Below are 25,997 nucleotides of genomic sequence, written 5' to 3'. Positions count from 1 at the left end.
GGCCAATCGTCCTTTGAGTACGTTCATTTTCGCTTTGCACACATGCATGCGAGCCCAATAATGATTCTTCATGTGGCGGAGCATATCTTTGTCCCTGTTTGCCTTGGCTAGCAACTTCTCTAAATGAGTGTTCACCCGAATGAGCATAGACCCTTGCTCAATAGGTGTCAAATCACCGGGTTTCTTGCGAGCCAAGTTCCGGTCTTCTTGGATCCTCCGCAACTCATCAAGAGTGTGTTCATCCTCTAACTGTTTGTTGCGCTGCTCTAAGTAGTTGATTTTCCAATTTGCCATTTCCAACTTCTGCTGCAACAAGTGATTTTCAGCCTTTTGTTTCTAAATGATCTCCTTTAGCTTCGAGCTAGGAGAACTGATGTCAAAGTCAATAATGTCTATGTCCGGATCACCTGATGGCCCCTCATCAATCATGGGCTGCTTGCCTCTCTCCTGTACCTATGCTGTTGTCGAAAGCGAGGCCCCTTCCACCTGATGTGGAGATAACACTCGCTGTGCTGTCGAAGAAGGCGAGACCCCTTCCACCTGGTGTGGAGATAATACTTGCCGTGCAGATGCAAATAAGGCCCTTTGGCCTCTCTGATATGTAACACATGCTGGAGTGCTGACATGCTTGGGCTCTGGAATGTGAAACTGATGTGAAGGCCCTCCCTCATCATGGACAATCTCAGGGGGTGGCTGTGGCACCATGAAGAAGTCACGAGAGATGAAATCCTCCCAAGCAATACCCTGCTGTGCCAACTGATGCATCACTATGATCTCAATCAGTGCATAATGATATATACTCTTGTGTTGCTGTGCGGGGTTCTTCCTTTGCACTAAGGGCACCATCCTATCTATATTTCAGCACATGAAAAATGGAATGTTCATCATTCGTACCCGGGTGAAATGCATCAACAAACGGATATGGTACGAATATAAACGTGAAAATCTGCCCTCACAAGTGAAATAGCGCATAATGATCCTCATCAAGGGTGCATACTCATCCCTTAGGAATCTGAAGGGAAAAACAACAGTTAGGTGTCTCATACACCCGGGTTTGATATATGGTTGATAATGAAATCTGTCTAACTGCTGGCGCTTGTTCCACTCCTCCCCAACATTTGGTATCCCGGTGGCTTGAGCAACAATTTCGAGTGATAGGGTGAAATCCACTCCTGCAAGGTTCACATGACCATTGTGTAAATGTAGGACAAACAAGCGGACTAGTTCTCTGTGATGTTGAATTTGTGAGATCCGCTCACAATATCCAAAGCATGATTGATACTGAAATCATGTCATTGCAAGTGGACAAGCTTGCAAATGAGCCGAAGAAGTGGGCTCCTCCCTGACATGCCAACCATCTTTACCACCCTTGTGATGCCTCCTTGGCACTTCTACCTCCGGTGTTGAATCACTGTCATAACTCTGCTCATAATCTGATTCGGTTTCTGACATGGTTTTGAAGGCAAGATGGCTGAAATGTATTGCTGACTTTGCACCCAATTAACTGCTGTTTGACTTTTTCAAATGCTGTCACCAAGGGGACATAAATACAAGGGGATTGTTAGGGATAGGGGAACATGAGGGAATCAGGGACAGTAAACAAAAATAAGGAATTTAGGGAAGGCAACATGGGAAATCATAATATTGTGGAACTTTAAGGTGGAAGTAGGGTTTGGGAATTTAGTAGGTTTTAAGGATTTTAGAGAGGAAGATTATAAAATTTTATGGGAAAATTTGAAGGAGAATGTTGATGAAGATGAGGGAAAAGAGGGATCAAAAATGGGCAACCTTGGACAACAAAATATTTTGAAACCCTAGCACCATTAAGTCTTTAAATCTTCCACAGCAATGTAGGGTTTTGACTTGTCATTTTCATGGCATTTTAACATATTAATTTCTCATTCATCTTGCAAAACCAAAACTAGCCATGGAGGAGAGGCCTACCTAAAATTTTCTTGAGAGAAAAGAGGATTTGGTAGCTTGCTGGCGGTTTATTGGGCGAAAAACCCAACGCGTAGCGCACCTTGCCCAATGCGTAGCACCCCTCTGGTGCGTAGCGCCTGAACAAAATTACACTGAGAAAATCGTGCTGATGCATAGCGCGCCCCTAACGCGTAGCGCACCCACCTTGATGCGTAGCGCGCCCCTGAAGCTGCCCAATTTGCTCAATGAGTCTTGAAATCGCCTTTGCAAGGATTCACTTGGCTTGTGAGAGGAAAATGAGTTGCTAATGAAGAGTGATGTGCTTTTATAGGCTCCCTTTAGATTTTTTATTTGCTCAAAACCCACTTTATAATGTTTGAGTGTTAACACTTTTTGAATTAATTGGCTCTGACTTCTGGTTTCCTTTTTTTTGAAAAAAATTGGTTGAAATGATGATTTCTTTTGAAAATTTTTGCAGGGATGGCTTCTAAGATGCTTTGGCAAAGGAGACCAAGGCTGCGCTTCAACATTTGGAGAATTTGAAATTTTGACAATTTTTACAAAAACGAGATAATGACCTTTGTTTTTCAAAAACAGAGTTTTGAAAACAAGGTGATAATTTAACTGTACAATGATGAGAATTATTGAAATGATGCTTTATGAAGGACATCCCTTTGGCTTGCTGGTCCTTTATGACCTCTCAAGATAAAAATTGACTCAACCCTAGACCTGAGACTTCGAAATTTAAAACAAGATGAATGACCCTTTGAGGATTTTATTTACTTAAACAAACCTGGACCGGCAGTGCCAAATAGGAGGGGAATAAAAGACACAAACTCCCTCACCGGGGTTATGCCATGCGTAACGAAATGCAACATGATCACACTGATGGGACACTTAATCATGAAATGCAAAGAGCTTTGATCTCTGTTGGAGGGCTACTAGACCGACTCTAACACCGTCTATTGGAAAGCAATTTTGATCACATTACATATCATCATATTCCTAGATGCATGAATACATTGATAGATGCATTAGCTAATCATGTGTTGGATAGACATTTATGAAACATGTGAAAAGATAAAACAAACCATTTGTACCATAGTAGACAAGAAAATTATATGGTGATAATGTCTGATACATCAGAACCCCAAAAAATAATATGTGTGTCCAAAATAACATCGTCGGCTCACAGGCCTCAAATATCCGTGGCATAGGCCTAAAAAAATGTAAGTTTTGGACGTAGGAATTAATCAACATGGTGGTTGTGGTAGCATGATGCAACTCATGCAACACGAGTCAGCAATTGGCGGATCCGATTTGAGACTCCCACCATGTGCCTCTGGTACTGACGAGGAATGTCTCCTACCTGAGCATACTATGGGATGCCACGAGTCAACCCCTCAAGGTTCCTTGCGATCTCCTCCTCGTTGTCACTCCCTTCCTGATAAGGAGCGATAGAATTAATAGGGTGGGGGATGCACCTGGCTATTAGGGAAATCCCAGCAGGCCATTCTGTTCCAACGTTTGCATTAACAAGAGAAATGTTATAAGCACACATATACCAAAAACAATTAAAAAATCTCAAAATTAAAAAGTTGATTTTTACCTTCATCATCAAAATCCTCTCCATCTGGTAAGGGCATGTCCGGATCTCCACGAAAGTTGGTGCCACTATATGGCCAGTCCTCCATGACGATTTTCTTTCATCGTAGCCATGAAAAGAATGTAGGTCTGTACGACATGTGTTGAACCCTAGTGATCCTGGGCATCAAATGACTCCAGTGGGCCATCCAAGGATCGCGTGGCATAGGAGGATCTACCTCAGTCAGATGATACTGGAACAGTGGTACCAATTCCAAGAAGAAGGTCATGAGCACAGATCCAAAGCAAAATTTCTTCAGATTCCCCGCCTTAGCTTTGGACAGTTGGCACTTTATGTTGATCTTCATGGCCTCTGCCCAGTTGAAGATCGTAGGTGTTGCACAGTCAATAACATATAGGAACTTTGACTTGTTGGTCTCATGTTCCACCTTGGACCCCACCACTTTGTTGATGGTCAACAAGAGAACTCTCAGTGTTATATCCTGAACACTGAAAATCTCAATCTTCCCACTCTTGGATTTCAGGGCCTCAGGATAGTGTTCAACAAGCAATGAAGATATGATTTCCCCAATCAATTGTGACCCGTACAAGTTTAATGGTTCCCCTCTTCGGGAGAGTCTAGTGATGAAGTATATATCTGAAGTTTCCAACTCCAGCTCCTGGTAACCAATGACAAATATCTCCCGATTAATGTCCCAAAGACTAATTAGGTGTCGAAGCAACTCAGGTTGGACTCGCATCCCTAGTATGAGAAAGAATTTGAGGAGCCCGCAAGCCCTCAAAGATTCCAGGAAATTTGGGTCATTCATTGCCTGGGTGTCAACATCCTCATGTTCTTGTTCTTTCCAGTCCACCGTTTCCAGTGATTCTTTCTTGAAAAAGCCATTAATTTGAGTCAACAATCATGCTTGGCCCATAAAATTTGACTTTTAATGGTGATTTTTTGAGGAAATCGGGTTTTTCCCTATTCACAGTGTCGACACACCTGTTTTAAAAATAGTTGCGTTGACAGTGTGTCTGGATTTGTTAATCATCCTCATCCGGCATGACTCCATGCCGAGAAGTTGTGCTAACTAAGTGCGAAAAACTTTTTCCAAAACCCCCTCAAAAAACTAAAAAAATGGTTAAAAGTAGAAATAAAGGACATGGAAATGGAGCTCAGGGCTTTGGCTTTTACTTGTAACTGGTGGCTCGGTGATTGACCTCCCAGATATCTTGCAATCTTCTCAGAACCATTAGGGCAAAAGTGAGTAAAATGTTTTCACAACAAGGTAAAATGGTAAATGGTAAAACTATATTTACTTTTCTCCTTTTTATTCATTTTTTTATAAAAATATCAGGTTTTTGTAAATATTTCAACCTATTTTGCCTCAAGAACTCGATAATACACCTTACCTGTTTGCACAACAACAGGTGATGGATGTTCAACGATGATGACGAGTCATGTTTCATCTCTTTTCTCGACTCGTTAAGCTCATATGAAAAGATTGTCGAGTATTTTTTCCCTTTTGACTCTTAAAAGAAAATAAAATGGGGGGTCTACTTTCAAGCTCTTTTCTGACCCTTTAAAAATGAAAATATGGCCGAGCCCTTGTCATTTTGAACTCGTTAACGGATGAAAAACTTCATGTGCCCAGTATAAGCTTACCCCTTTTTGGGCTAGGAGGCACTATTTATGAAAAAGGTACTTCTTGACTGAAATGGTCAAGCAGTTCTGTCAAGTATCGTTTTCTACCTTTTCGGGCTCGAGAGACATAAACGTACGAAAAGGGACCATGTGGAGTTTTCTTTTACACGTCTTTTTCAAACTCTCTAAACATGAAAAATATATCGAGTTACGCCTTTGTCGGACTCATTAAACTATTAAATGACATCAGATTCATCTCCATAACGAACATGAGCTTCTCCTTCCTAGGGATCATTAAACTTACTAGGTCAGATTTGTCTGAAGGATGAAATTACAGTGCAAGCATATGCTATCCCCTTCAATCTTGCGATTAAAAACTAATTGGGGTACCTGCCAGAAATGGTGGGGGAAAATTTGGAAATCTATCAGTTGTGTTGGCAATTCACTCTTGAACATGACACTTTCTGCTTAGTGTTGGGTTGGGATATCCTCCTTTATATCGTTGACCTTCCTGGGTTGGGCTGTTCATTTTTGCCTTCCATTTGATCTCTGCCATGTCATCATGACCACCGATCCTATGGATCCAAAAGTTTCAAAACTTCCAGTTGTGTTGCCGATATGTTCAAGAGTTGTCCTTTTGCAGTTACATTTACCTCTGATTCTCTGTATCATCCAAAATAATTTTTCATCCTTTCACCTCCTGTCGATGATGTGGGATACATTATGGCCCTCCTTCAACACGGTCGTTTCCCATAGACTTTAGCTCATTATTCGAGAAGTTGACTGAGAGACTCCCTTCCAGTACCTTAGAGCTTGCATGCCCTAATGGCAAGTTCATCGCACTCGATGACAAGTTCACATCATTGTCTTTCGATCGAGTGATTTTATAGGTGTTCAGCTTCAGTTCCTCTATTCACATTCTGTAGATTGTGCTGGTAGTACCTTGAGGACCATTGTCATTACTTGTGGTTTCTCTCATGCTTATTAACAATTTACATCATTTACTAGTAATCAAGTGACTTTCTAGCATGTTTGACGTCAACACATCTATTCACATGTTAGGATTTTTACTTTGATCGGGTTCGTGTTGGAGCGCAAGACCCTGGACCCAGATCACAAGAGTCCAGGTTTCGAAGTGATGTGACATGGTCATGTTGATATGCATGTATCTTTCCGATGCATGGCTGCGACCATACCATGAGTTATCAGATGTGATCCTTCTCATTATTGGATGGCTGCGACCATACCTTGGTTTCATTATGATCCTCTTTGACGGATGGTTGCGCCCATACTTGGATCCATTTACTTGATCATTCTCTAGATGGCTGCATCCATGCCACAAATCATGTATCATTTGACAGAGTTTTCAGTTATGTATATGTATATTACTTGCTTGCAGGTTTTCCACCGGAAAACTATGGTTCCCTGCACTGATTCATAAAGAATTTCATCCCTCACTCTAGCTCGGCCTTCATGCTTTAGGGGGAATCTGTTACACAACATTTTGTCACTATCCTTGTACTCCCCGTTCCTTGATCCTGGAGGACCTCTACAGTGATTCACACATTCTTTGCCTCATGAAGAAACTCCCATTGTGTCCCTCTTCATGAGTAGATCAATTCCCTTTTGCACCATTTCCCATGAAACTTTTGTTTTGCTCAGTTTACAAGACCGATGATAACAGCCTTTGTCTCCCCTACGCCGATGTGTAGAGATTAGCACTATCCTTAGCACCGACCAGAGCGAATAAGCTGTGTTCCAGTCGCGACAGTCTTGTTATGGAAAGTTTTTTAAATTAAGATTCAAAGCTTCCACCTCTAGAAGCTTCGTAACAGAAGTCTGGTAAATGGTTTGGCCGGATGGGGTCGAGGATGTCAGTTCGGGATCCTTTCCCTTATAATGATGGAATTACCTCAAGGGATAAGGCCTTCTCCCATGAAAATAGGATCCATCTCCCATCCATTCATCCCATATAAACCTCCCTTCTTCCCAAGCACAAGCTAGCGTTAATGTTGTTGTGCTAGTGCTATTTTGGTTTGGAGTAAACAACAAGCTATTCATAGTTGTAGCTAAGTAATTGTGTGAGGGGGAAGTGTGATTTGGTTTGGAGTGAAGCCTAAAGGAAGATGTTATGAAACCAGCTCAAGAAAAAGATAGAAAAGATAGATCAACACCTTAGAATTCAGCCTCTTCGAGGGGGCAACCTCCTTTACATTACATAAATGAGAAATTCTTGGATGATTCAAATGACAAAACCTCCTTTCTATATATAGGAGTCTAAGGAGTTACAATATAACCCAGCTAACCTAACAATAATAATATAAAGCCACAAAAATAACAATAGAGGGATTCTATGGGGCACAGTAATAAAAATATGGGGACAATAGGGGCACAACAATATTAATAAGGGATACAACTACAATAGTAATGGGGTAATCACTAGTATTATAGGGTCCTATCATGCCCCTCTCCTTAAAAAAAAGTGTTGTCCTCAACACTTGAGTAGTTCTAGATGCTTCTGTATAAAATTCTCATCCTCCCATGTGGAATCTTCAGCGAATAAGTTCTTCCACTTGATGAGATACTCCGAGATTGATCGATTTTGTAGTTGTTGAGTTCTTGTTTCTGTGACTGCTTCCGGTTCCAATATATTTTTTCCTTCCTCGTCAAGTTCTGGAAATATTGTTTGAACTAGGAGCTTGTTGCCTATAACCTTCTTTAAACATGAAACATGGAAAACTGGGTGCACTCGAGATGCTGCAGGAAGTTCCAATTTGTATGCCATAGTACCAATCTTTTGCAACACCTTATACAGACCATAATACTTTGGTGATAATTTATTATCCTTCTTAGCTTGCTTGAGGGACATTTGTATATATGGTTGTAGCCATAGGAATACCCAATCGCCTACATCAAAACTTCTTTCGCTGCGATGTTGATCTGCTTGTTGTTTCATTTTATTCTGTGCCAACACAAGGTTATCCTTTAAGAGTTGGAGGACTTGTTGTTGATGTTCAATGTGATGTTCCACTACTTGAACCTTAGAATTTTCTCTTAAATATGATGTGATGGATGGTGGCTGATATCCATAAAGTGCCATAAATGGGGTCATTTTTGTTGTTGTATGGAAGGAAGTGTTATACCACCATTCAGCCAGAGGAAACCATTTGACCCATTGTGTCTGTTTATCAGATACAAAGCAACAAAGATATTCTTCCAAACATTTGTTTACTATCTCAGTTTTCCCATCAGATTGAGGATGATAAGATGAGCTATGAGCTAACTGAGTACCAAGACAAGAAAATAATTCTGTCCAAAAATTTCCAGTGAAAATGGGATCTCTGTCACTTACAATAATCTTTGGGTTTCCATGTAGCTTTTGAATTGTTTCAATAAATGCAATAGAAACTGTACTGGCTTTCAATGGATTTGATAATGCACAAAAGTGTGCATACTTGGTAAGTCTGTCAACTACCACCATGATGACACTCTTTCCCTCAGACTTGGGTAAGCTCGTGATAAAATCCATTGAAACCTCCTACCAATGTTGGCTTGGAATGGATAAAGGTTGTAATAGACTCGGGGTCTTAATTGTTTCAACTTTATTTTGTTGGCAAACCAAACATTCTGCCATAAACTTTTGAATATCTAATTTAAGACCATCCCAAAAAAATTCCTTCTTAACCCTGTGGTAAGTTTTTAAAAATCCTGAGTGCCCTCCTAAGGGAGGAGTATGCAATTCCATAAGAATCTTTTGTTTGGGTTGTGAATCCTTACAGAGGTATAAGCGATCTTTGTACCATAACGAATCATTTTTCCAGCTAAATGTATCAGATGTACTGGAATCTTGTTGTAACTTTCAAATAAGTGCCCACACTTCTTCATCATTATTCCACACCTCCCTTGCTTCATTTATCCAATCTGGTTGGATAATAGAAATGGCGCACAACAACGCTTCCACATCCTCATCCTTTCTTGAGAGTGCATCTGCCACCACATTTTTCTTCCTTTTTTTGTAGATGATTTCAAAGTCATAACCCAACATCTTTGTGACCCACTTTTGTTGCTCTTCAGAGGATAATCTTTGTTCTAAAAAGTATTTAAGGCTATCATGATTATTTTTTACCTTGAAGTGTCTTCCCATTAGGTAGGGTCGCCATTTCTTAAGTGCATGTAGTATTGCCAACATTTCCTTCTTATAAATAGCTTTGTGTAAAAACTTTCCCTTGATTGGATGGCTTTCAAAAGAAATGGGTCTTTCATCTTGCATTAAAACAACACCAATTCCATTTCCTGAAGCATCACATTCCACAATAAAGGTTTTTGTGAAGTTTGGTGTAGCTAAGACTGGTGCTTGGCACATTGCCTCTTTAAGATGTTCGAAGGCCTTTGTTGCTTTTAGAGTCCATGAAAATGCATCTTTCTTCAATAATGTTGTTAGAGGTGCTGCTATTCTCCCATAATTCTTAACAAACTTGCGATAATACCCTGTCAACCAGAGAAATCCTCGTAGATGCTTTATGGATGTGGGGATTTTCCTTTCCTTAATGGCTTTAATTTTGCTAGGGTCTACCTTAACTCCTTCATGAGATACAATATGACCCAGATATTCCACCGCTTGTACTCCAAAGAAAAATTTGGATATTTTTGCATATAATTGTTTCTCCTCCAATAGTTGTAACACCCTATCAACATGTTCAACATGATCCTTCCAAGACTTGCTGTAGATTAGTATATCATCAAAAAATACTAACACAAATTTTCTAAGGAAGGGTTTGAAAATGGAATTCATCAAACCTTGAAATGTAGAAGGTGCATTGATAAGGCCAAAAGGCATGACCAAAAATTCATAATGACCCTCATGAGTTCTAAATGTTGTTTTTGGAATGTCTTCAATCTTCATTCTAATTTGATGATATCCTGAACAAAGATCCAACTTGGTGAAGTAAATTGATCCATGCAATTCATCCAATAATTCATCAATGGTAGGGATGGGAAACTTATCTTTAATAGTGAGCTTGTTGAGCTCCCTATAATCCGGACACATGCGCCATGATCCATCCTTCTTGTGCACCAATACTACTAGAGCAGAGAAAGAACTTTGACTAGGTTGAATTATACTAGCCTCTAGCATTTTTGCAACCATACATTCAATTTCACTCTTTTGGGCATAGGGATATCTGTACGGCCTGATGTTTGGAGGAACACTTCCTGGAATCAGATGAATAGCATGATCATGATCACGAATAGGTGGGAGACCTTTGGGAGTCTCAAATACCTTGGAATGATTGTCCAAGACTTTTTGGAGATCTGGAGAAATAGATGATTCTGATGTGGAAACATCTAGTGAACATAATTTTGCAATTACACCTCTTTGTTCCTTTTTTAGAAGCTTTGTCATACCGTTAGAGCTGATTATCTTTCCCTGTTTCCCTGCAATAACCCTTAATTCAACTTCCTTTCCTTCCATAGAAAATTTCATGAAAAGTTCTTGAAAATTAAAAGCTATTGTACCCAAGGATTGTAGCCATTGGACTCCTAGTACAACATCAACGCTTCCCATTGGAATGGAAAGCATTGGGCTAGTCAATACATATTCTCCCATGGATAGCTTGATATTATGGCACTTTCTAGAGCAATTTATCGTTCCTCCGTTTGCAATCATCACTTGACACTCTGGTGCTGGATATAGGAAGCAATTCAATTCCTTTGCTACCTTACAATGAATAAAATTATGGGTACTTCCTGAATCAATCAACACTATTACCTTTTTCTTCTTGATTTGTCCTTCTATCTTGATGGTTTGAGGAGTGGTAATTCCAGCCAATGCATTACAATATATGGTCGGATTCATTTCTTCTTTATCTAGGCTTTGTTCTTGGAGTATATCCTCTTCCTTTGACCTTTCTTGCTCCTTTTCTTCTTCCTCTTCACAATCTATGTAGAATAATTTCTTCTCAGCACACTTATGACCTTTAGTGTATTTGCTATCACAACTGTAACAAAGCCCTTTTGCTCTTTTTTCTTCCAATTGTTGTGGTGTCAACCTTATAGGTTGTGGAAGGCTAGGGGTAACAACACTTCCATCTTTATAGTTGTGACTGGTATGCTTCCTGGTTGCCATAATTTTTCTTTCCATTTTTCTTGCTAACCTAAATGCCTTCTCTAATGAATCAAGTTCCCAAAGGAGAACATCATGTTGGATATTATACTTTAAAGTCCCTATGAAAAAATCAATCCTATGCTCCTCTGGAATATTTTTTACCCTTATGTTCAATTTTTGGAACTCCTCAATGTGCTCCATTATTGAACCCTTTTGTTTGAAACTTATCAATTGGCTAAAAAAAGTGTTGCTTTTTGTACCCTCATGATGTGCTGTCAATTATTCCATAAAAATTGCCCAAGTGATAATTTGTTTACAAGGGCAAAGCCATTGATACCATACAAACTGATTTGGTTCCAAATATAAAGTTGCAATACGTACCTTTTGTGTGTTTTGCACATTATTGAGATCAAAAAATTGCTCCATCTGTAATATCCATGTTGTGGGATCCTTGCCATCAAACTTCCTCATATCGATTTTTGGAATATGGTGGGTGTTCGATCCAACATTAGAGTCTATGGAATCATGATTAACATCTCTTTTGTTCTCATCATGAGTTTCCTTTACTACCCTTTCACCATTAGTGACCATTTCTTGTAGCAACTTATTCATATTTATCTTCAATTCTTCCATGTCTATCTTCAAATCGTCCATCTTAGCTTCCACGTCATTCATCTTAGCTTCTATACCTTTCTTTAAAAAATCGATCTTAGCTTCTACACCTTTCTTTAAACCATCCATCTTAGCTTCTACATCTTTCTTTAAACCATCCATCTTAGATTCTATTCCTTTTTGTGCAAGTGACACTTGTTGCACTTGGTCTCGTAATTTTGATATATCATGTTGCATTTCTTCTTCTTCTTCACGAGTCATGCTAGAGCTTTCAGGTTGTCTACTAGGTGTTTGAATTTTCTTTCCTCGGGGCATCAAATACAAATAATAATGATTTACTATGCCCTTTGAATTCCTTAAAACTAATTTTTCAAACCAAGCTTATGGAAAAATTTAAAAAAAACTACACACCTTTTTTCACTTTGTAGGAGCATGATATTGAATCTGATGTATCTCTGTAATTTCGGATCATCCAGTTCTGAAATTGTGATCTGTAGTAGCTCTCTGCGTGCTCTTTCCAATGCCACCAGTCTGATCCAAATTGGATTCTCCAAGAATGAGTTATGCAGAATCTCCCATAGTGACATGATTATAGACTAGTTCAGTAGAGCGAACTTGTACGACGTGCCACGAGTCAATGTTTCAAATTTTGGCTATGAAAAATATATACAAGAAACTACAGTCCGTCCTCTTTATGTTCCTTCTTATGAAATTTCAATCCAATTCTCAGAAAGAAAGTTATGATGATTTTCCCTAGGTCACCTGTTTGGAATGTAATTCAAGAGTCTGCAAAAAGACAAACTTCCTCAGATCATATCTCTACAAATATAGCGCAAAAAGCTCTAAAATTTGGACCGAGATTCAACACGATTTCTTCTCAAATGGGTTTTTGTTTTAGCTTCTGAAACATTGCAGAAAAAAAGTTATAGCGAAAATGCCACGATGACCTGTTTAGAGCAACGAAACCCTAGAATCCATAGCTCTGATACCAAATGTTATGAAACCAGCTCAAGAAAAAGATAGAAAAGATAGATCAACGCCTTAGAATTCAGCCTCTCCGAGGGGAAACCTCCTTTACATTACATAAATGAGCAATTCTTGGATGATTCAAATGACAAAACCTCCTTTATATATATAGGATTCTAAGGAGTCACAATATAACCCAGCCGACCTAACAATAATAATATAAAGCCACAAAAATAACAATAGAGGGATTCTATGGGGCACAGTAATAAAAATATGGGGACAATAGGGGCACAACAATATTAATAAGGGATACAACTACAATAGTAATGGGGTAATCACTAGTATTATAGGGTCCTATCAGAAGAGCCTTAAAAACTATTGTTGATTGAGGCCATCATGAAATGCTAGCAGAAGTGTGTGGGAACCTAATCTTGTCAGAGGAGAACTGCAACGTCAAGACAATGGTTGTAATCTCTTCTTGATATCAATATGTATGCAGCTATCGATTGATTTCCTAAATGCTTTTTGATCTTACATATTCATGGCTTAATGTTTCTTGACTTGTTAAGTAGGTTGAATTACAATTTGACTATTATCACAGTTGTTTTTTGCTATTGTTTACTTGTTTCAGGTGTTTGAGCAAGGACATCATCAAACAAGATAAGTGTACTAAGAGGTAGGCCCTCTTAATTGGTTATAACCTAAGGAAATCTTCCATAGAATGTATCTGTTGTGGCTATACCCATTATCGGGCTAGAGGAATTTGTTTGTGTCAGCACTTATAATTTTACTTCACCACATCAAGAAAAGACAAAGGCACAAGTCCGACTAGATCTTGACTCGTATTTTGATGAGTTGATGTGCATAGCCACCATCCCAGACTTGGTGATCAGTGTAGAAACCATGCATTAGTATGTTGTTGGTTTGGCCACACTCAAGGCAATGATGTGCATGTTATCATACGAGTTGGATAGAGGAGCTTGAGCAGTGTACCTGGATGCTATGGAGGAAAGAGTTTGTTTCTAGAAAGATGTCAGCTTAAATTACACAGACACCATCGCGGACTACCGAGCTTGGCATCAGTTCACTACTATTAACCACCATGAAGATGTTGAAGAGATGGTCTTCCCACATTTGTGTGAGGCATGGTGATGTCTTTCATGGCTTGCTCAAGCCTATCTTGTCTCACATGGGTATATGTGTAGATTGTATGTAATGTATTGTCAAGTGTAAGTTCAAGTGTTGATAGTTGGATGTAACATTCATAGAGTAGATGAAGAATCATGAGGGTAGATGAATGCTCACAAAGGGAAATTTCAAGGGCCAACCCCCTCTTTTCTATAAATAGTCCCTCATAACTCATTGTAAGGGCTTTTGGTAAGCCAATCTTCTGATAGGATTATCTTAGAGAAAGCTTGGACAATATTGTAATGAACCTTAGCTTCTCCACTGTGTAGAGCTAGTATATCTCTTTGGAGGAGAAAGCGAGAGTGACTATGATGTTCCGTTGTCGGAACTAGTGGTTGGTCATGGTTGTATTGTATCACTGGAACTTAAACTTCTTAATATAATAGAGTCAACATGTTTCATGAATATGTCGTATTGTATTTTAGATATCTTGTTTACTCTAAATGAGACATGTATATGTTTGCTTACGCATGCATGTGTAGTTATTTTCTGTATATGTATGTATGAATATTACTAAAATGTGTTGTTGGTTTAAACATCACTTTGGATTGCTAGCTTATTTTCCTTCCATGTTGTGATGCATATTTGATTTTGTGTTATCTTGTTAACTCAGTGATTTGATAGGTTTCCAAGGGGCACACTCACCTCACCCTCCATGTATTAGAATCACTCATGCACCTTCCTTGACTTACTGTATATGTCACACCCTTGCTACCAACAGGGACATATTACTTGCCTCTGTGCGAAACCACGGTCAAGGAAATACATTTGACCCAATGCAGGGACTCCTACACCAAACAGTTTGAGGTCTAATTGGGACTTCTTACCGAGGAGATCCCCTGACATGTTGGCGGGTCTAGCACCATCAAAATTTATGGTGCTAGAAGGAGGGCCAGATGACAAGTTGTGTCCTCTCATCCTGTTTTGAACCTTTGCACATCTATCATGGATTTTGTTACACTCACCCCTCCACGATGTTTTTCGCATGTCAAATCTCTCAACATCACGAGGGAGTTTTTTGATCTCTTGTTCGAATTCACGTATGATGGTGAAGGCGAAGTGGCCTAGCTTGTGTTCTTACATGACTTCATTGCCATGCTTGACGAGGAAGATGGATGTTCTGATGAACAGGATAGTCTGCTACTTGCACACACACTTCGTGAATCCCCATGATGGTGGTGATGTAGCCTACTGGTTGACAACGTGCATTGACTCGAGCATTTTTGTGATGTCATTGAAGAAAATTTCCATCATTTTGATTTGGAACATCTTGAAAAAAACTGTTACAACAATAGAAGACCCCTCATGAATTGCCTGCTGATTTTTGGCAGCGCTTCCATATTCTGCAGTTTCAAGCTTTGAAAAACTAGATAAAATTCTAGTATCTCACTAACAGATTCAAGTATAGCCTTATCAAATATGTCAATCCCAAGAAGAAGTTTGAGCCCAAGCCTCGCTTAGCATACTTCGGTGATGGATTTGTGCAATCACAGACAGATACGATCATTATCACTAGTGCCTTTCTACCGTCCCCTCATCAAACAGCTCCGCCACTACAAAGTGATGCGGGAGAATAGGCACACACATCCATTCAACTATCACATCGTCCCAACATCAATTCGCTTCATTTTCGTGTATATTTGGTTGTGAGTCCATTTATTTTTCAAATGAATTTTGTACCACAACCTTTGTCTTCGTACTCAGATGATCCTCCAAATGATATTGTATTGTGTTCTTCCATTCCAGACTCTACACTTGTAATGAACGAGGGTCAAGCCATCGACGGAGTTGGTGTTGCACAACCAACGTGCATTGTCATTCATGAAGAGAATGACTGGGAGCTTGAGAATCAATACTCGACAAAGGATGACTCCCTTCTGTCCGAGCCTCCTCTATTATTTTCTAACATCTTTGGTGAACCTTCCATCCATGATTTCACATGTGTATCTATATCTACGGATGCACCCATTTTTCATCATTCATAGGACACAACAGATGTTAGTCCATCATCTGAAAATGAAGAGGATAGATTATTCATTGAAAATCCACTTGACTTTTCATCTACTTTTTCCGGAAACACAGAGGGTGAATTTTTCTGCTTCTCATCTGCCCCTCTGTTTGATTCATCAGATCATGAGGATGACGATGAAATCATGGATTTTGTTGATCATAGATGTCGTGATCTATTTACTCCAGTATTCGATCACGATGATGATTCTATTGCAGTTGATTTTCGAAGCCACTTGTTTATGATGATCTATTTGTTGATGAAGTCGAAACCCCTCAGATTGTCAAGGCACTTCAGCTCAAGTTAATGGTTATGTCGGGCCCTCACTATCCTGAGGTTGGTTTCACTTCTGATCAGGAAATTTTTGAAATGCCCAAGTCTCCTCATCACTCATTTGTATGCATTGAAGATCAATCTCACACATAGATCATACTTCCTCGACTCGAACTACACGATCCCATCCCTCATGCATTGGAGGAATCTTACATTGCAAGCACACATGCATGATGCAAGTTGTCTTTGTTTCTTTCATTTTCTTACATGTGATAGTCAAGAGTATGCCTATGCTTCACAACTGCACGTAGTGTTGCAAAACACCATGACAAGTCCACAAACTCTATGTCATGCACTTGCACTCACTTATGTTTTGTGGACACATTGAAACATGAAGTGTGTTTGTCTTTATTGTTATATCTTTCATGTTTGTTGGTTTGCACAACTGTGTTGTTCACGAACCATGTCTTCACAAACATGGGTCAACCAATGCGTCGGTGGATGCATTAGAAGTATCACTTCATGTGATCAAGCCCAAGCAAGTTAGCTTAGGAGTAGGAGTAGTGTTTGCTTTTGGTTGTTTTCTTGCATGCTTGTTTTCTTACTTACCTTGCATGTTTGTTTGCCTACTTTCTTGTTTGCTTACTTGCTTTTCTTTAGCATTTACTTCTTCTTTTTCTTTGTTTTGTGTTTGTTTCTCTTGTTTTGCACTAGTAGGTTAGTTTTGCATGAAACCCTGTGTGACTCTTGAAACAAGTTGGGTAAAGTACAAGAGGACTTGTGCAGTCATAAATACTTGGTTATCCATCGTCCGACGTGTCTATGAAGAACTTTTTATCTTTATTCCATGATACGTCAATGGAAAATACGTACTATTTGAAGTGAACCTTGGTGAAAACACAATGCTTGTGTGCTAACTAGTGTCACCTACTCTAGTTAGTTGTTTTTGGGTTAACCCTTGTCAGCTTAGTCAAGTAGAGTAAGGTGAGGGGGAAAACCTTAACAAGCACATCAGAGGTATATAATAAACTTCTTTGAAGGAAAAACCTATTCTTCTCTCAATAAGTCGATATCCTCTTCCGCATATGAAATGAATAAGTGCTATGCACAAATATGAAAATGAAAAATAAGAAAAAATGAAAAGTGAAAAATTTTGAAAAATGAAAAAATGAATAAGGCGAAAGAAGAGAAAGGCTTCCTACGCAGAGAGGGGATGCAAGTAATTCCATCGGGGTACTGACCAGGCTCGTTGGTAGCGGAGCAATGCTTGTGTTCCTACGTGACTCCACCTTGGTACTGTCCAGGCCTACTAGCAGCAGAGCAACACCAGAGATGTAACTAAGACTTTGACAAATATATTGCTTGTGCACCAATATACCCCTCTAGTCAGTTGTTTTTGGGTTAACCCTTGTCAGCTTAGTCAAGTAGAGTAAGGTGAGGGGGAAAATGTTAACAAGCACGTCAGAGGTATATAATAAACTTCTCTGAAGGAACAACCTCTTTTGATCTCAATAAGTCGAGATCCCTCTTTCGCCTCTGAAACGAATAAGTGCTATGCACAATTATGAAAATGAAAAATAAGAAAAAATGAAAAGTGAAATTTTTTGAAAAATGAAGAAATGAATAAGGTGAAAGAAGAGAAAAGCTTCCTATGCAGAGAGGTGATGCAAGTAACGCTGTCAGGGTACTGACCAGGCTCGCTGGTAGCAGAGCGATGCTTGTGTTCCTGTGTGACTCCGCCGGGGTATTGTCTAGGCCTGCTGGCAGCGGAGCAACACTAGAGATGAAACTAAGACTTTGACGAATATATTGCTTATGCACCAATATACCCCTCAACCCAAATAAAAACAACTATGTTGACTTGGCTTGGAATGTGTCTCGACCGACCAAGAGCTTGGCAGATGCTATATCTCACAATCAAGCAAGTGTGGAAACCAAGACGAACAAAGAACTGAACAATACTTCTAGAGGTGTTACACTTGATTTTCACGAACAAGGTCCATTCAGAGAGCTGGAGTTCTACCAGTGTGTCGCCAAGTGTTGTAGCGGCTAAAACCACCCTACAAAATTTTTCCTTAGCTTCATTTTGGAGCCTCCCTGCTAATCATCCTCAACAGCATGTCTTGCACTGTCAAGTACACAAGCTTTAGTAGTTTTCTAGTAGCATGAAAAACTATGCATGATAGCTTGTTGCATTCCCCTCACAGGTTGTTTCCCCGGACTTGGTCCAGCTATAAGCTGAACAACTCCATCAACAAATTGAAAAATTCTAGAGGGCAACCAGCCTTCCCTCCAGAAATTGTGCAATCATAACTGACAGCTTGCTGGCCTTAGGAATTACGTAATTCTACCTGTCAACCTTCCCTGGAAAAACTGTGCAATCTAACCCAGAAAGATTGCTCAGCCCTAGAAATTGCGCAATCCTGGGCAATAGTCAGTTGCTCAACCCAGAAATTGTGCAATCCTGGGCAACAATTAGTTTCTCAGCCTAGAAATTGTGCAATCCCTCTAGGCAGCCAACCCAAATTCCTCCCAGAAACTACACAAAAGTTACCCTCAGTTAGGCAGGCTGTTGCATATGCCATCAGGTTGACCGGTTCCGTCTGGGACAGAGAAAACTTGAATTGCATGCATGGGCTACTTTTTCCTGAAATAGAAAAAAGCAACATGCAAAAAGAACCCCTAGATTTTAGGGAGATATTTTTAGTAGTTGGAGGTTACATGCAAATATCATTTTAGAATCTTTCCTCTAAGTGTTGCTTTTTCCTAGATTTGTGGCATGCGTGTCATGAACCTCAAACTTATTTATTTGACACTTCAGAGCTCACTTCTTCACATTGAACTTGGAGCTCTAACATCACACAACACATATAGGAGTCTTCGACACATCCCACTCAGCTATTTCCGGGTAAGTCCACTTAACTTGTCTTTTGGAGCATGTCTATCACGTTTTTGTGTTTTGGCTTGTGTGAGTGTTGTCTGTTTTATTTTTGTGAATGCTTGTTGTCGTTTGCATGCATATTAGCTTGTAATAACACCATTTAATTTTTTGTTAGCATCTCACTGTTGTCACATGCATGACACTGTTTTGCACGAACGGTCCCCGATCTGGCGACTTGCTTCACACACATGCATGTTTTTCTATTTTCTGAATCTTGCATTCACTGTTTGCATGCATGATCATTCACTCCTTCTTACACTTAGTATCGCCATGCATTCACATTCACATTTGATTTGATTTTCCTGTTATTAGGTCTGGGAAGCCTTTGCTCGGACTCTGCCTCACCAAGACAACATTGCATAATCCTGAGAGGGAAGGCTCTTCCTTCCTCCCAAAAAATGTGCATTTCTTTCTAGTGATTATCCTCGAGTCTTGCATTGCACAATTCTAAGAGGTAGTGACTACTAGCCCATAAAATTGTGCAATGAAGTCATTGGCCCTTGTTACATGGAAAAGTGTCTACTCAGAACTACTTATCCCACTAAGGTGTGATAGCTACCTTAGAAACAAACAAAGTAAAGCTACTTTCATTTTTTCCTTTATAAAGTATAGATAGAGAGGAACAAAGAAGACCAACCTCTGTCTTGCGCTAATCTCCTGGTTTGATTCCTCTCTTCCTTGATAGTCTTTCACTACTTGTTCCCTTGCACGCCCAGCTTCACAGAGTACCTGTAAGATCACAGTAGCATAGCACTATACAAAGACATGGATCTATAATCATAAACAATCTAGGATCAGATTTAAATTGACCATACAAATGCAACAAACATAAATGACACAAGAGTATGGAGGAAAACTTGAATAGCTTTTATTGATAAACAAGAAAAAGCCAAGAGGAGTTACAACCAGTTGTTCTGACCCAGCATCAACCTCTCAGCAAGGAATCCCCTCTTCACCTCATACAAAGCTTAGATCACCCAACAATCTGATGTTTGTCTCAAGAAACCAACAATAATTCCTTACAATATGCAAAATTCCAGCCCCTGGATCTCTGGGATGAGGGATCCATATATAGATATCTGTAAGGGAGATGAGTCAGCTTATGATTTGATTAGTGTCTTCCCTCTGATAGTTCTTGCTTCCACTTGGAGATTGATGATCTCTTACTCATCCTTGGTCGAATTCAGAGAGGCAAGTGTCACAGGAGAAGTTTCTGGAAGCTTCCATTACCACTCCACCTCGCGGAATGACACTGCCATTTGTCATTTCTCGCCCATCGCACCCCATAGAAGGGATTTTTGAAATGAAACGCACCCACACAGTGTACTTAGGTGAGATGCAACGCACTTGGCCTATGGAGCAGCTGAAATGATCTTGTTTTGACCAATTCTGAGCAGTTTTTCATGGAGAACTTCTGGGAGAAGCTATAATCAGTTGACCTTGTTCCTTTAGGGGTTAGAACAACACTTTTAAGGACTTAGGAGCCCTTGGTTTATGGAAATTTCATGCTTGGGGTTGTAGTGCCCAAAAATGTCTATAACATTTGCCCCCTAAAGCATGAGGTCGTTAAACTTTTGATGTCGGGTGAAATGCTTTATTATGAGGATCCGAAGTTCTTTCAAGCTGGGAGGAGACCTGTAATAAGATACAATACAATACATTATCTTCATAATATTCTCATGATCTAGATGAGGCGGGCATTCCCATGCTCAGCTTTATAAATTCATTTTCATGTACATAGGACAGACAATCGTCTGAGTGTAGACTGATGATTCTGATAGAGCCATCATCCCTTTGATTGGATGATTATCTGTGCAGCAATGATGTACATTTAAGGTCTTTATTTTTCCTGAATATATATCGCAGCCCGGATGGATGAAACTAGATCCGGGGTCTTCAATCTCTGTTGGACACCTAATCCTAAGTGGGTTAGTGTGGAAGTCGAATGGACAAAAGGTGTCCAAGAGACTTTGGGATCTGAAACCCAAGAGTCACATATTTGTACTATAAATGTATATCTATTGTTAATAAAAAATGTACTGAATGATTTATCTTTCCTAGTCTTTGCTGTCCATGTGTGTTTAACATGGTATCAGAGCGGGCGATCTCCTGCCCTGCTCCATTGTGAGCCACCTGTTTCTGTGAGCCACCTATTTCAGCGCTGCCATTCCTCTGTCGTGAGCAGTCCTGGCCCTCTGCCATATTCTTTTCAAGCGCTGCCTTATAACGCCTCTGTCACCACTGCGCTCTGTCCATAAATGCCCCATTTAAAGCGCTGATCCATCTGCGATTTACTGACTGCCAAGCGTTTCATGATAATTATGCTGCTCCTGTAGCTGCTCCACCTGCATTTAATACGCTGCTCTCTGCATACGAAACGCTCCTTGTAACTGCTCATAAACGTTTCATACCTGCCCTCTCTGTACCTGCGCTCTGGACTGCCCATGAACGTTCCTGAAGAAGCACTGTCCTGTCCAGCGCTGTCAATGCTATCCCATTTACAGTTTATTCAAACTGCAGCCACTTAAATTCTCAAATGACACAGAGAGGCTTCAACATATCAACAGTATCAGGAAATCAGCCGTTGGTGCCCAGATCAAACGCGTTATAGACCTTCCTTTCGAGACCAGGCAAGCTCTTACACCAGCGGAGATAAATGAGGCATGCTATGTTGATATCAATGCCAACAAGGGTGTTTTTGAGAGTTTGAAGAAGAATGTCAAAGTAAATTATGATGGTCATCGGTTCTCATATAAGTCCAAGCATGATCTGAAGGACAAACATGAGCTACTTGTGCTGATCCGCAAAGCTCCAGAGGGTGTAGCTGTTATTGACCTGAAGGATGCTTACCCATCCGTGTTGGATGATTTACAGGAACTCAAGGGAGTTGGTGATAATTTCCGGTAGCGTCCAAGCTCAGCTTCCGAGTTTAACAATATAAAAGTCGGCTTCCGAGTTTTTCGACAATATCAAGCCGGCGGAGTTCGTGGAAAATTTGAAGAGGAGTCTGAAGGCGACTCCAACAGATTCCCAAGATATGAAGGATGTGGCACCATTGGATGTTCCAGAGCTTTTGGCAAGTCTTGTTAAGCAATCTGGCCCATTACTTGATCAACTTGGTGTAAGAAAAGATGTGTGTGACAAAGTCTTGGATGTTTTATGCAACCATAAACGGAGGGATCAACTTGACTTGAATGGTGCCTTATCAACGGATGCCATAATAACCACTAAAGAGAGTGAGAAGAGCACTGACGAACTTGATCTTAGGATAGCCAGTGTGTTGCAAAGCACAGGTTATCGCTATCAGGCAGGACCATGGAATGAGAGTGGAACACACAATTTGGAAGAAGGAAGGTGCAATGTTGCAATAGTTACAACTGCAAGTTTACCTTGGATGACTGGAACAGCTATTAATCCTCTTTTTCGTGCGGCATATTTGGCCAGAAGTGCGAAGCAGAATGTTACATTGCTTGTACCTTGGCTCTGCAAAGAAGATCAAGAACTGGTTTACCCCAACAAATTGACTTTCGATTCCCCAGGGGAGCAGGAAACTTATATTCGCAATTGGATGGAATCGAGAATTGGCTTCAAATCCAATTTCAAGTTGTCTTTTTATCCTGGCAAGTTTTCTAAAGAACGACGGAGTATAATAGCTGTCGGTGACACTTCACAATTTATTCCGGACAAGGAAGCTGATATTGCAGTGTGGTATCGTTGCGCGTGTGCCATTCACATTTCATCTTCAATAAACCAACTGGAGTTTACAAACATTGGATTGATGGTTTGCGCAAAGACTGTTGTATTTGGACTCTCTCTATCACTCTTGGTCGCTGTATTCGTGCATGATATGTGTGTTTAAGATGTGTTGATAACTCCTGTCTCATTTCAATCATAACAGTTCTAAATTTCCAGCGATAAGGAAAAGATTCTTGACATAGTATTGTGAGTGGGTGCTGCTTATTCATTTGTTCATAGTTATGATCAGTTTTTAAAAGGTGTAATTTTGACAATGGAGAATATGGCTAAAATTACTGATGTGTTAGAATTCTTGAAAACTTTGATGCATTCTACTGATCATGATACAGTGAAAATCAGCAAGAACACTCTCTGTGATATCAAAACCTATCTGCAGTATACACAAGAAAAGGTAGAATTTTTGGAGCTTGAATCTCAGCTTCAGCAAGAAGAATTAAAACAAAGGAGTCATCATTCTGAACCTGTTTTTGTTCAGAACAGTGAAGTAAACTCCCATAAGCAGCAAGTTCATTCAGATCCAATGCCCAATAAAGTAGCAGCTGTACATGTAGATGCAGAAACTCAATCTGCACTTCCCAAGCCCATCATCAGACCTTGGGAACATCTTGTCCACAACAAGCACAGAACTGGTCTTGGATATGACAAGGACTTGTCCTTTCATATTCCAGACTATGCCAAGCCCATTTAGTTTCAAAGTGCTGGATTTATTCATGACAGTTCACCTCCAGCTGTTCTAGACTCTGCCCCTCTTCCACAGCAACAACAACAACAAAAACAACAGATCGTGAAATGCCAACACTGTGATCGAGTTGGCCATCTGAAAGATCACTGTTTTGATCTTCATCCATGTAAGCACTGTCATAAAACCAGTCATTCTTCAAACAGATGCTTCAAAAACAAACATCCTGCAAGAACAAAGATTCATCTTGGATGGATCGCTTCTTGGCAATGGGCATCAACAACCAAGAAGATATTCCAAACACATGTTAGAACTTGTTCCAGAGTATTGAACAGTCTTGCAGTTGAGTTTTCTCCATCTTCTCACCTTGTATCTGACAGGGGGGGAAATGATGGTCATCTACAAGCTTCAAAGTCACATCAAGCGAGCCTGAGCCACAACCTGCCACACCAGTTTCAGAGTTGTAGCCAGAGACAAAGATGCCTGAACATGCCTTCAGTTGGAAATCTGGGACACTTCATCTAGCAAAAGACTCCAGCTTCTTGCCAGTTTTGGAAGAGTTCCAGGAATCACAGAGTTGTTGGTCATCCTTAAACCATCACAGATTAAGAACACTTCCTCTAGCAGAAGACTCCAGCTTCTTGCCAGTTTTGGAAGAGTTCCAGGAATTGCATTTAGCATTCCAGAGTTGCTGGTCATCCTTAAACCATCACAGATTAAGAACACTTCCTCTAACAGAAGACTCCAGCTTCTTGCCAGTTTTGGAAGAGTTCCGGGAACTGCACTAAGCGTTCCAGTGTTGGTGGTCATCCTTAAACCACCGCCCTTTTTTACCAACATTTCATAGAGCAGATTCAGCCTAGTGCTGCCATGCATATTTGCACATTTTGTATTACAGCTCTCTTCTTGGACTCATACATAACCCTTCAGATTAAGGGGGGGAATGTTGGACACCTAATCCTAAGTGGGTTAGTGTGGAAGTCGAATGGACAAAAGGAGTCCAAGAGACTTTGGGATCTGAAACCCAAGAGTCACATATTTGTACTATAAATGTATATCTATTGTTAATAAAAAATGTACTGAATGATTTATCTTTCCTAGTCTTTGCTGTCCATGTGTGTTTAACAATCTTGTTCGATCTTCACTCGAAGTACAATTCTATCCATGTGCGAGATGTTCTGGAGTCAAACATGGAAAGACATCGCTTATTACCAACCAATGATATAAGCTGTTAACAAGCACGAGAGGAATCACCGATAATGATAATGACCCTCAAGGTACTGCAGTACAATTCACGTGGTGTGAATAAAGGACTTGGCATCGAACACCATGCAAAATCTTTCGGTCGAAGGTCATTGATGTAAACCTGTCGCGGAAGTGAGAAACTTGCCATTGAGGCATGCAAGCTTCAAAGTACTGAATGGGGTGTTCCTAGATCAACTTCTTGGATAATGAGATGATGTCGACAAGAAGTGATCCGTCACAGGAGGGCCTTAATGAATCCCACATCAATGACATGGAACAGAGCAAATGATTTTAATGGAGGTGAAAATGATCTGGTGATATAAGGTTCAGGGTGGCGGTCATGAAAGAATGGAGTATAAATGTATTGTAGTGGGTGAGACACAGGTGAATTCTCTGAATGACTTCTCTTGAACATATCGGCGACACTGATGTGATGGATTGGTAGAATTAACCCCGAACGTGGATGGTATGATGGGACCATGGTGATGTGACCAGTGAATGAAACAACCCAACCCGACTTAGATGCGGAGTGAAAGTGTCATGTTCAAGAGCGACTTGCTACCAACAAAGTTTCTTCAAGTTTTCTTCCCAATTTTTCCCCAGTCATTGCTGACCAGTACCTCTTTATTTTTATCAAGCTTGAGGAGGATAACATATGCTTGTTCTATAATTTTCCCTTCGGGCAAACCCATCGCTATGTTTTAATGAGCCTAGCGATAGTGAAACTCGTTCTCGTCTATAGACAAGTTTTTCGCTATTAAAATTTTAACAAGTTTAACGAGAAAGATAACTCGGCCCTTTTCAATTTTAGAGAGTCTGAAAAGGAACGTAAAGGAAACTCCAAAATTCCTTTTTCGTCATCTAATCCCTTAAGTCCGAAAAAGTGTAAAACAATACAGAAGGGATGAATTTTCGATACTTTTAACGAGCCGAACCAAACAAGCGCTCGATCTTTTTGTGTAATAATCCCTCAAGTCCAAAAAGATTAAAATTTAGAGGAGGGATAACACTTCCGGTCCCTTTAACGAGCTGGAGAGGCCAATGGCTCGGCAAGCTTTTCATATTTTACGA

Source organism: Pinus tabuliformis, chromosome 7 (genome assembly GCF_031772625.1).
Source record: "Pinus tabuliformis cultivar Carrire ecotype Pingquan chromosome 7, CPIR1, whole genome shotgun sequence".
Classification (NCBI taxonomy): domain Eukaryota; kingdom Viridiplantae; phylum Streptophyta; class Pinopsida; order Pinales; family Pinaceae; genus Pinus; species Pinus tabuliformis.
This window is presented reverse-complemented; position numbering follows the sequence as displayed.